The sequence below is a fragment of the Xenopus tropicalis genome, chromosome 4 (genome assembly GCF_000004195.4).
Source record: "Xenopus tropicalis strain Nigerian chromosome 4, UCB_Xtro_10.0, whole genome shotgun sequence".
NCBI lineage: Eukaryota > Metazoa > Chordata > Amphibia > Anura > Pipidae > Xenopus > Xenopus tropicalis.
This window is the reverse complement of record NC_030680.2, coordinates 65,374,306-65,387,243: the sequence shown is the minus strand read 5'-3', so window position 1 is coordinate 65,387,243 and position 12,938 is coordinate 65,374,306. Positions and strand designations below refer to the sequence as shown.

The window sequence follows — 12,938 nt, the reverse complement described above, 5'->3', positions numbered from 1 at the left end:
AGAAGGCTGTGGATATCGGTTGACTCATCGACCCGCCAGGTTAAAAGCGCCTAAGCAAAATCTACATTCAGGGCTGAACTGCCAGGTGGAGGTAGAATTTCTATTGTTTCTACCTCCATATCTCACGATTCAGCTCTGAACTTCAGTGGAGAGTGGGAACGACCAATGGTCGAACGAAAGATCGGAATCACTACATGTATGGCGACCTTTAGGCTGCTATGGTTTGGAAGGAAAAAATCATTTGACCTCTCCAACTGTTGCACTAGAAAATTTTGATCAAGGGATTTAGCATTAGGCCTTATGGAAACCTTCAAGTTATATGCTATAGCAGTTTTCCCCAATGCTCGCCGGCACTCAGAGCACTGTCACCCCTCCAGGGTGTGTGTGCCCTGCAACTGTGACAACTGGCATCTGAATTTATAAGCGAAAAGTCATAATGATGTATTATGGTTTAACTGGTAAGAGTAAAATGACAATTCCCATACTTCCACAACTATTATTTTGAAGAATCTCTGTACTTCATTTAAGTACAAAATGAAGTAAAATCTAAGCTTCAAAAAGGGTCTGCGCAGGCTCCTTAATCACAGGCAAAAATGCCATTGTCTGTGAATAAGGATGAGTCAATTCAGTGCTTAAACTTTGCAGTTGCCAATAGCAACCAGTCAGCAATTTATTTTGATTGAACAGTCTACTACAAGTTTAAAATAAACCCTAGTGGTTGCTGTTGACAATAGCATTGTTTGGCATACGTTTGTAAATTAGAACTTATGTTTGTAAGCCAGAAATCCTGGATTTGGTACATAATACTAATCAACTTCATAAAAACTTTTAGGTGATCTAATAAGTTGATACCAGCCCTCGGTCTATAATCTTGCTTTACCTCATACAGTCATTGAAAAAAGCTGGAAATCTATAACAGCAGAGCCTTCTGTGCGTTTCTATCCATATTTTTATACATTGAGAGCTGCCATACTTTGGGTCGCCACCTTGTTTGGTATCGAGTATCATTTTTACCAGACAGGATAGTAACATACACTACAGGCCAGGGGGCACAACTCCAGCTACCTTGCGTACAGACTTGTACATGGAAAAGACCACTTCATATCCACAATGGCTTCAGTTTATATTTATATTTGCTTCTCAGAAGAATAAAATATGACCGAAATTAATTCGAAACATGCAGGGGAAGTTTCTCCCTTAGCCACAGCCATACACCAGGACACGACAAGGCTACATATAAACGATTTTATTGATTACCAGATTGCGTGTAACATGCTAAAAAACAGTAATTTTCCGAAAAGTCTTATTGCTCAACATACTACTATATACTGTAAAATCTGTCAAACCGCACAGCAACCAAGCCAAAGTATGGAATGAGTTTGCTGTGCGTAACTAGACTACATATCCCGACATTCATTGAACGGCGTCATTGGCCACGCCCCGTTCTACATTCGGTGTGGGCGGAGAAAATATGGCTGATTTGGCCCTTAGTTCCTGTGTTAAGTGAAGAATGGGCGGGGCGCGGTGGTAAGGAGTACAGCTGCGTGAAGTGCTGACAGCTGGTGCCAGTGAGTGAGTGAGTGGGCAGGCGGTGCGGGCAGTGAGTCAGTGCATGGACGAAGAGAAAGCGAACTGCTGGGTTTTGGCTTCGTGACATAAGCCGAGCGATGTACCTGCGCCACTGAAGGCTAGGTAAGGTTGCCATTTCAACAAAGGTATTTTACTTGGATTCTCATGTGACGTACAACACGTCAGTGCACTTGGAGAATTATCCAGCTGCTGGAGAGGAGCGGTAAATAGGTAACTGCCTAGTAAAAGTGTGCTGCCGTACGTTTGGGGATAATCAGACCCATGTAGAACTGCGCCGACACCTTACAGAGTTTGCCTTTTAGGTATCCGTAAAGCAGTCTCGTTAAACTAATTTGTCGTGCAAAAAAGTTACACCACCCTTCACTGTTACCTATAGAGACAGTATTCTGATAGGCTAATGGGGAAGCTGAGTTTATAGACAGTGTTTTTAATGTAATTATGTTTATTGTTAGGGATTCATCATCTATGGCTCAGTGCAAATACAGCATATTCATAACACATATTCATTTGTAATTTACATTCGTACCGATTTTATTGTGGCTCGTTTACTTGCTTATATTCCGTGTATAGACATAAAAGTTAATTGGCTCTTGGTAATTTTAACAAAGCTGCATGTGATAAGGCTGTTAGATCCAGTGGAGCAAAGAATGCTGTGAATGATAAAAACCTCTGTTAAACGCTGCAGAATATGTCACCACTGTATGAAGGATAATAATAGATGGAGAAAAGTACATGAAAGGTTTGACATCATGTTGTGTAAAAGTATCAGTATTTTGGCACATTTCCTTTTGTGTCAGTTCCAGTGTGAGCTCACCTAAGGACTGTGTTAAAATACAATACAGAGGAGGCAAATTCAGTGCTAAAACTGAGAGAATGTGAAAGCCACTTAAACCTACCTTTGCCCAGCCTTACCTTGTGTGTGTGTATATATTATATATAATTATTTTTTTAATTTAAGGATATGTGAATATATGAATAAATGTGTTTCTAATGTGGTAATGTAGCTAATTGTGTACAGTGTGGGGCAGTTACAAGCTCCAGCTTAATTCTGCACACATTCCCTCACATTAGTACATGGAAGGTGAATCTTTTATCAAGTGTTTGTTGGTTTGACAAATCCACCTCAGTGCATGTAAGAGTATTCAAAACACTGCAAAGATAATGAGGATTAGGGCTGACACAGATTCTTATGTCGCCTCAGCCCATTCAGCCTGCTTGGACTGTCATTCACATGCTTTACACTGTCATACCACTTGAAGCAGAAGTATGTTGCCTAGTTGCTAGCTTTTTATAGCCGTATTTAGTTATGGCGCCTGTGGCATTTTGTTGAATATTTGTAGTAAAGCAATCACCATACAAGAGAATGTTGTGTTTAGAATTGGTTCATTAAAAGTAGACTGCATCGCTCTGTTTAGATGAAAACAAGAGACAAAACCATGAATAAGTGAGATGTGCAAACTGGCAAATATTACACGTTTCTAAAATTAGAATCGTCATTCTAATTGATATAGTTGGTACTGAGTGTAGTCTAGAAATGACATTATTTGATTATATGGTACACAGGGCTGGATTTGGCAAGTAAGGTTCTCTGGGCAATGCAGGAAAGTTAACCCTTGCCCCCAAAAGAAGGGGACAAATGAATTTAGTGAGATGCAGCTTGTGGGGCGATGCAGCTGGTGATATTATTTATTATACAAATAATAAAAGGTGCAGATTTACTTGAGCCTTGGGAAAATGACCTTTCTACCACAAAATGGTAATGCATTTGATTATTCAGGTGGGTGCTGAAAGAGCAGTGGGTGTCCTGCAGTCCAGCTAAATTTAACATTGTGTATGGCACCATACAATGAAATATTATCTATTATTGTTGATGTTGCAGAACACTAATAAAAATTGCAACCGTTGCATGCGTAATATTAAACACCTAATATATTTTTCCCTCTATTTGATATCTTCACATTTAAGTTAACTTTTAGTAAGTTCTAGATTTTTTTTAAATTATTTGCTTTCCTCTTCTGTATCTTTCCAACTTTCAAAAGGGTGTCACTGACCCTGACAGCCAAAAAAACTATTGCTCTTTGCGGCTACAATTTTATTTATCTGTAACTTCTTAATGCTTAATTTTCTATTCAGACCCTCTCCTATATATATTCCAGTTTCTCATTTGAACCACTTGTTGCTAGGGTAATTTGGGCCCTAGCAACCATATAGCTGCTAAAGCTAAACATAAAGCTAAACATAAAGCTAAACAATTAAAAAAACACAAGTTATAAAAAATGTAAACCAATTGCAGATTTTTTCAGAATATCGCTCTCTACATCATACTAAAAGTTAATTTAAAGGTGAACAGTCCCTTTAAGGTTTTCATACACAGGTGTTTCTTGGTGTGGTCCTGTGCATTGGCTTTCCTATACATTCCATCCAAATGAGTTAACACTGCCCATTATATCTTTTAGTGATGCCCAATGCAATACAGTGAACTGCCAAATGCATTCAGTGTTTTACTGGATTCTGTAACTATAGGACAGACTGGGGAGTCTTACATCATGCATTCCCATGTGGTAAAAGACATAGTAGAGCCACAACTTTGGAACACATGTTAAAGGCCCACATAATATAGATCCACACCTGACCCTAACCCACAATAATTTATCCTTCACCCAGTCTGTCGTGCTGATTTACGTATCTGTGCCCACCCCTTCTCTGTTGTTATCCACAGGGATGGGGCAAGTGGCACAGTGCAGAGAGGAACAAAAAGTGTGGCCTGTGACCTACTCTAGTGTCAGTTGGTCAGCCACACATCAGCAATTCTCATGACTTGACTTGAAATTGTCACTGTGGGATTGGATCATGTATATCAGCAGTTTTGAATCTGCAGTTCTTTTACTGCTGCCCCTATAGAACCATACTAATGATGTATCATTAATGTAGAGGTTTGTATTATATTGTAAATGGGAAGTTCAACTTTAAATTCACTTTTAGTATGAAGACTAAAAGTATTTTTTGAATTATTTATTATTTATCTTTGTTTAGTAGGGTTTACAGCTTGGAATTTCAGCAGCTATCTGGTTGCTAGGGTCCATTGAGAGACTGGAAGATAGGGCCTGAATTGAAAGATAAGTAATAAAATCTAACAATAAAACTGTAGCCTTGTTTTTTGGCTGTCATGGCCAATGGTCTGCATCTTAAAATTGAAAAGAGACAAAAGAGGATGGCTAATAATTCAACAACTATAAAAAAAAAAAAACATTTTTTAAATGAAATCCAGTTGAAAAGATATGCTGCTAATGACATAGTATCTTCATTTCTGGACAAACCCATTACCTAGCAAATAATTTAAAAACTATAAAAAATGAAGGCCAGTTGAAGAACTGCTAAAAATAGGACATTTGCTTTTTGCATTTGTAGATATTTTAGAGCTGTCTCAGGATTCCAACTGTCCAAAATTGTGATTATTTGTCTGTTCATGAGTGGATGTTAAAGATGTAGGATGTACAAAATTGTAGTCTAGTTATTTTTCTGGGCCTTTTCTTATGTTTTTGTGGGACTGCCATTATGCTGAAATAATATTGTTATATGGTTAATCAGAGCTGTCAACCTCAAAGGTGCGGCACCCGGGGGAAGAGCAATTTTTCACCACTTACCGTAAGCGTTGTCCTGGAAGTGAGCAAATGGCCTGCTGAAGGCAAAAAAATTCTACTTGTGGATCCACAATTCCTTAGGATGACCTGACTGTGCATGTGCACCCAGATATTACGCAGAATCATGAAAAATCATGAAAAATTGTGAGAATGCCATGGGGGCTGGGAAACCGGGGAGAGGTGTCATAATAGGGTAACTCCTGAAAATATAGGTGGGGTTGACAGCTCTGTTGTGTGGGCTACATTGCTGTAAAAAATGGGAGTTGTTTCAGCATGTTTAATTTTTTTTTTTCAGATAATGAAAGTTAAAATGAATCTTTCTTTTTACTAAAGGTTAGAAAAGTTGTTGGAAAAAAAATATCTGCCAGAAACAAATCTTGCATGTTTACTCAGATCACATTGTCATAGCCAAAGAAATAGGTTATTTAGCATATTATTCATAATTCCGTAGAGGTGATATATTTAAAATGCCACACACCTGATGCATTAAAAAGCAAAATATATTGAGGTGTCATCCTTGACCTGCAAACAAAAGTTGCATACCTTGATTGAATGTAGGGCATTATGGCAAGTGTAAGCAGGACCACCATCAGGGGTACTGCTGTCAAGGCCCCATGGAAGTGGCAGGCCCCTAGATGGAAAAACAGTGATTTACTTGACACAGAGGGTGTGATGGGAGCTGCTACAGTGGATCACCAACAGAGTTTTGGCACAATTGAGAAATGGTCATGTCAGATCAGGCGTATGGCTGTGTATGCAAGGGCCTTTTTTTCATCAGGCCCTATTTTACTTGTTGCTCGGGCTCATCACCCAGGGGGCCCAGTGACCAGTAGGCTGAAAATTGGGGTCCCTAGGGAGAGGGGAGGCATGATTACTAATATCGGCTTTAAATAAGAGTACTGACTTTTTTATGTGTTCTATTGTAAGTATAGAAATGAGGTCTGTTATTTGGAATGCTGGTACCATGGGGTATTCCAGATAAGGGAGCTTTCCATAATATAGAGTACCATAGCTTTTAGCTGCATTAACAGCATTTAAACTTTAAAAACCCAATAGGATTGTTTTACAATCAGCACACATTTATGCAATTTACCATCAAGTACAAAGTATGTTTTTATCATTATTGTAAAATATGGAAACCATTAAACAAATAAGAATTGTTTGATTAGGTTGGACACATTGAAACATTCTTGTTTTTCTGGAAAATTGGTTTTTAGATAATACCATCCATTTATTCATTTACCTGTGGGTCTATATTTGCATACATGAACACCAGCGTTGAAAGCAGTAAAAAAAAAAAAAATCAGACTAATAGTTTGCATGGATACGTATACTTGCTTGGCAGCGCATTAATCCTCAGCTTAACAAGAACTAGAGCTGTAAATGTGCTACACGCTATTTGTATATAACAACAAAAACATATCCACGTTTTCTCTATTAATGATATTTTCATTATCACTATACAAACCTGCAGTGTTCTGTTTAAAACAGCCAATAAGTACATGCTGGTGCCAGACTGACCTCCATGCTACATTGGTGCATAGCCTTCTCACCTGGCAGGATGACTGAGGGAGGTTAAGGGTTAAAGTTAATACTAATATATAAAGAAAAATAAAATAAAGCACAAAACATTTTAAATGGTAATTTCATTCCAAAAAATTTTTTTGCACTTTGAAAGAAAGTGTAATTCCAAGTAACTTTCCAATATACATTACGTTACACATTTTGAAGGTTTTAAAGTTATTTGTAAACGTAGCTGCCATTGAAAGCAGTTTACATGTTTTGTACTCCTGTCTCTGACACCTGAAACAATATTGCAAGCAGGCTGATAATAGTAGTAGTATCAGGCCTAGTCAAACATTTTTTTTATGATGTTCAGACATATACAAGGTTGCCTCTAGAGCTGTTTAAAAGGAAAGTATGTTGAATGAAAAATGATATTCTGTCATGCTTGTTGCTCTCATCACACTTATCTCTTAATGCAGGAGGTATATACAGGTGGCCAATATCTAGAGCAGGGGTCCCCAACCTTTGAACTTTTGTAACCCGTGAGCAACATTTTAAATATAAAAAAAAGTTGGGGAGTAACACAAACCTGAAATATGTTCCTGGGGGTGACCAAAAAGGCTGTAATTGATTATTTTGTAGCTCCTATGTGGATTGGCAAACTACAGGAGGCTGTGTTTGGTAGTACCCATGGTCTTTATGTCTCCAAAACTTCAAGGAATTCTAGAATGAAGACCTGCTTTGAGGCCACTGGGAGCAACATCAAAGGGAGTGATAAGCAACATGTTGCTCACAAGCCACTGGTTGGGGATCACTGATTTAGAGCATCAGCATTGGTGGAAAAAAAGCATTTAAAAATTCCTGTCCAGCTCAGAGCATAGCTAAATCCAGCAGCATAGCTGAGGAATAAAGGGGTGGGGTGTGTGCCATGCACAGGCTGTCCTGTACATGCGCTGATAGACATAAACATTTTTTAGTATGGACAGTTTTCTGCTTTGCCAAGCTAATTGTATGCTGGGAGAATGCAAGAATAGGCAAACATTTCCCTCTCAGAAAACAATTAAGATAGCTGAAGGCATATTAAAAACTATGTTTTGAGCTGGTGACCAGTGTATGGAAACAGCAGAGTACTAAAAAAAAACAGCTACTGTATACAGTGTATAAGATGTAAAAAAATAATTGCTCTTTTAACATGAATAAAAGGGAGGGGTTAAATGTTGTTGAAAGAATCATATAATTTTATCTTACTTGCTTTCTGCAATATGAACTCTGAAATCTGTCTAGAACGCAGTTTTCCTTTTCTTTATAAATAATTTATCATATAAATGTGTCAAGTTGTGTCCAAATTTTAGATCAAGCATCCAGGTGTTTCCTGTATTTCCTTGGGATTTGGCATGTATCTTTAGCTTAACCCTTGTTTTTGCTAGAAGCCGCAGTAAATAAAAGATACCATATGTGTCAAGCAGGGCATTATTTAATGTGACCTATTTTCCATCCTTTTTTTTCATCCACACATTCAGTCTGTTAGTAGGGGATTATAACCCCTTCTGAGAAGAAGCTGTGTAGGTGTTTTATCCAAATCTACTTTTGAGAAGGTGTATATTGTGCACACCTATGTGTTAAGGTGGCCATTCACATTAAGATCTGCTTGTCTGGCAGATCTTTCTCCCGATATGCCTACCTAAACGCGGGTGATATTGGACCAATTAGATTATTTTTCCCTATGGCCAAACTATCAAGTTACAACAATGGAAATAGGAGCTGTCAGAGCAAGGTCTGCATCAATGAGCCTATGCGGTCCTTGATCTGGGAGAAAACCAAGCCTGCCCAATCGACATCTTCCTGATTTTCAGCCATTTAAGGGAGAGGGCCCCATACAAGGGCACATAAGCAGCCGAATCGGTCTGAAAGACCCAATTCAGCAGCTTAAATCTTTTGTCTATGGCCACCTTTAGCCTTACATAGAGATAAGTGTAAGTATCATGACTTGCTTTATACCATTCTGAAAGGGCAGAGATATATATTTTGAATGCTAATACAAATATAGAATAATGATCTGATCTGGTCTGTATGTAATTAAAAAGTAGTGTTGGGGTTGCACGCAGCAGGCAAAGTGTTATACAGGTATAGGACCCATAACCAGGATGCTCGGGACCAAGAGTATTCCGGATAAGTGGTCTTTCCGTAATTTGGATCTCCATACCTTAAGTCAGTGCTGTCCAACTGGCGGCCCGCGGGCCACATGCGGCCCTCGAGCCCCCTCTGTGTGGCCCCCCACCTGTCTGGCAGCTTTGATGGTTTAACTTTATGTTAGCTTTAAATGGTATCAGTACTGAGATTAACTGGCCCCCTGCATGGTTATCACCTCAGATTCAGGCTGCAATCCCTCTGTATTGTTTAAAAATGTAATCCCCTGTGTTGTTCACACCTTTTAATCTCATTGTTCACCCCCTGCAGTGTTCACACCTCAGGCTCAGGCTGTAATCACCCACATTGTTCACCTCTTCACACCTCAGACATTGTATGTACTGCCTGGCCTATGCTGCCTGTGTATAGGCAGCATAGTGTAGGCAGAGTATGGCACATAGGCAGCATAGGGCAGGGAGGGTATGGCACCCACAGGCAGCATAGGGCAGGGAGGGTATGGCACCCACAGGCAGCATAGGACAGGCAGAGTATGGCACACACAGGCAGCATAGGACAGGCAGAGTGCTGCCTGTGTGTGCCATACTCTGCCTACCCTATGCTGCCTGTGGGAGGTGAACCTGGCAGGGGTTTATTCTGGGAGTTTGTTAGCAGTTGGAAATAGCCATTAAATGGTCCCTAAAGTGTGTAATTATATGCTGGGGGTTGCTCTTCTATCCACAGGGGAGGAGGAGGCACATGGATTTAATGGTGTGTCTTAATATGACATAATATAATTCTTTAACATATGAATGATGGTTGATATCCCTGCAGCGACCATTGTGATAAAATGGGTGTGGTTTGAAGTGGGTGTGGTTTAAAATGGGGAAGTGGCCAAAACTGGCTTCCATTAGCGGCCCTCCACCATGTATGCGAGAGAAATTCCGGCCCTCACCGCAGAAGTTGGACAGCACTGCCTTAAGTCTACTAAAAAAAAACATTAATTAAACCCAATAGGATTGTTTTGCATCCAATAAGGATTATTTATATCTTAGTTTGGATCCATTTGATCCAATCATTTGATAAAAAAGGAGTCTATGGGAGATGGGCTTTCTGGATAATGGTTTTCCGGATAAGGGATCCTGTACCTGTATGTTGAATTAGCACTTAAAAGCACAAGGTAAAACCCTTTGGTTAGGTGCCCACAACACTGTATGAGGATAACCACACACAGATGACAGAAATGTGTAGACTGTATCCTTGGATTTTATTTTGCGAAGTTAGCACATTGACACATCTTGTGAGGTATGTCCCTTTATCAGGTGTTCAGACTAGAGATGACTATGCTAGATCCTATTCAAATCCAATGAAGACCTACCTATACCTTTTGTGACAGCTGTAAGAAGAAACCATTTCAAAGCCTTTAGTATGATATCTGGGCATTAACCAGCTGATCTTTTATAGACTCTACTTTCCCATACTTGTGTGTGTTGCTGCATTTTGCTCAGTTACACAATCCGTTTAATTGACCACACTTCAGAAGCCATGGGTGGGACAGTGAGGTGATTTCAAAGTCTCAGATTTCAGTTTCTCTTGTAAAGCAGGAGTGCAGAATTATCCATACACTTTGCTTACCTGTTTTATGACCATCATTAGAAAAATTTATATGTACTACTTCTAAAATGCTACATGGTGTTTACACTGTTCACAAGACCCCTGGCCCAGTATTAAAATGGATGATTGGACATGTGGGTTTAGCTTAAGAAATAACATGCAAGCTCATGCAAATTAAAGGGCAAAACTAGGCGGGCAGTGAAACAGTTAAGCAAGCTTCCCGAAAATATGCGCCATACACACCATATGCCCCTGTGCCTGCTCCGGAATGAATGGAATACACTCTGGTGCAGGCACATGTAGCTGATATCCGCATAAAAACATGACAGAATGCAAAGTCCCACGTTTTTATGCGTATTTCGGCTACATGTGCCTGCACCAGAGCGTATTCCATTCATTCGGGTGCAGGCACAGGTAGGAGCGTGTGGCGCATATTTTCGGCAAACGTTTTTTCAGCTTGCCATAAATACACACCATATGCTAAGTGTGGCATTAGCCTTAACATTTCCAACGTATCTCACCATCTCACCTGTTGCTCAGTGATGCAATTTTCTTTGTAAGTGGGGTATTCAGAGCAGTGTGTTTGTATTTTTTTTATGTACAGGTATGGGACCTGTTATCTAGAATGCTTGGGACCTGGGGTTTTCCGGATAGGGGTTCTTTCCGTAATTTGGATCTCCATAATTTAATTCTGCTAAAAATCATTTAAATATCGAATAAACCCAATAGGATTGTTTTGCCCCCAAAAGGACTCATTATACCTTAGTTGGGATACAGTACAAGGTACTGTTTTAATATTACAGAGAAAAAGGAAATCATTTTAAAAAAATTTGAATTATTTGCTTATAATGGAGTTTATGGGACATGGTCTTTCCGTAATTCGGAACTTTCTAGGATAAGGGATCCTATACCTGTACATGAAAGTGTCAAGAAAGGACTTTTTCTGTAGCAAAGGTAGCATACGTAGAAAGCATAATAAAAAGCTGAATAAGTTGCTTAAAAGGAAACATGATAAAATTATAACTTTTCATTATGTGTTTCTCTCTTTAGATTCTTAAAGAAATCTGGATTTATTGTAGCTTTGTAATTGTTAATAAGTACATTTAAGTGCAGCTATTAATCCACCACCTTTCATTTAACAATGGTCTTTGAGGCCAGTATAACCTTCAGGCTAATATAACTTGGCCGTTACTCAAAATCTCCCTGTGCATTTTCTGCAATGGAATACTGTAACCAGCCTTCATAAGTGCCTCTTCTTTACTGCTTACAGCACTGATACAAAAATATAATTGTTACAGCTGCCTACAGAAACAATGAAGCAGAAATAGGCTTTCCTGCGGCCAAGACCCAAGTTCCCAAAAATGCTTTTGTTATTATTCTTTATCTCAGGTCTGTTAAAGGAGAACTCCGCTCAAACAACCTATGCTTTTTTATAAGTAAACATAATAAAAGCAACTTTGCAATATACATTACAAAACATGCAACCTTTTCATAATTTTTAATGTAATGCTATAGTTTGGAACAGTGACCTAAGCCTGGCCCCCTTCATTCTCCTGCTGATCTGGCTGACTGACTACTTTAAGAAAGAAAGGAACATAACAGTGCAATGCATTGTGGGTTATGTAGTTCCTGCATGCTGTCTGGAAGCTGTGGAGAAATTGTTAAAATTTGTAACATCAGTATTTTAGTCCTTTCCCTGCTAGGATTTCAAATGACGCAGAAGGAGAACTGTTTTGCAGCATATAAAAATGGTATCACTTTGTGAGGGAACGGATTACAGTGATAGGTATATTATGGGTTTCTTTGTTGTGTGGGGCTCTTTAACATATCTTGTTTCAGGAGCTGGAGTTCCCCTTTTAATCATAGCATTGTGGGAACTGTAGTCTTGGCCAGAAGAGAGAGGATCACCTATACAGTGTTTCACTGATAGGAGTGGTTAGGGTAGGCAGAGGAGGAAATAGATACTGCTTTCAGTAGCAGGTCCTGTAGTTGTATGGTACATTGATCTCAATGTATGTGAATATTTCTGCCATCCTGGGGGATGAGGACCACAACAGACTATAGAGCACATTGGCCTCAAATGGAGTGTCTCACTGGCCCCACTAGCACAATACAAGAGTACTGGAATGGCAAGTCAGTAATATTGTTGAACATGGATTTCTGATCACGGTGGGCGGTTACCTAAAAGGCCCCATAGTACAGTGATAAAAAGTAATGGAAAAGGACACGTCAGCAAAAAGACAATTTAACATATTATAATTATATTAAAAAAAAATGTTTTTCAACCCCTACTTAGAGGGGTCTTTGTCAGGGAAACATGCAGCTTCTTACTTGGAAGATGACCTTCAAAAAAGTACAGTGGGAAATGACACCTGTTAAATAAATTTAGGTCAGTCCTGATCCTGCCACACCTGAGGCAAGGTGTGTGGTTATATGGGAACAAGCAGAAAGACACACCCAGTA

At 39.3% G+C, this 12,938-nt stretch overlaps 1 protein-coding gene across 2 annotated transcripts in view; it reads left to right on the top strand.

Moving 5' to 3' along the window:
• Positions 1-1,499: 1,499 nt before the first annotated feature.
• The window catches only part of kiaa0513 (KIAA0513), a 71,063-nt gene continuing 59,624 nt past the window's right edge, over positions 1,500-12,938 (top strand). The window contains exon 1 of one of the 2 annotated variants that reach the window (XM_012960481.3): positions 1,500-1,692. The gene's annotated coding sequence lies outside the window, so the exon portion shown is untranslated. 2 annotated transcript variants of the gene reach the window in all.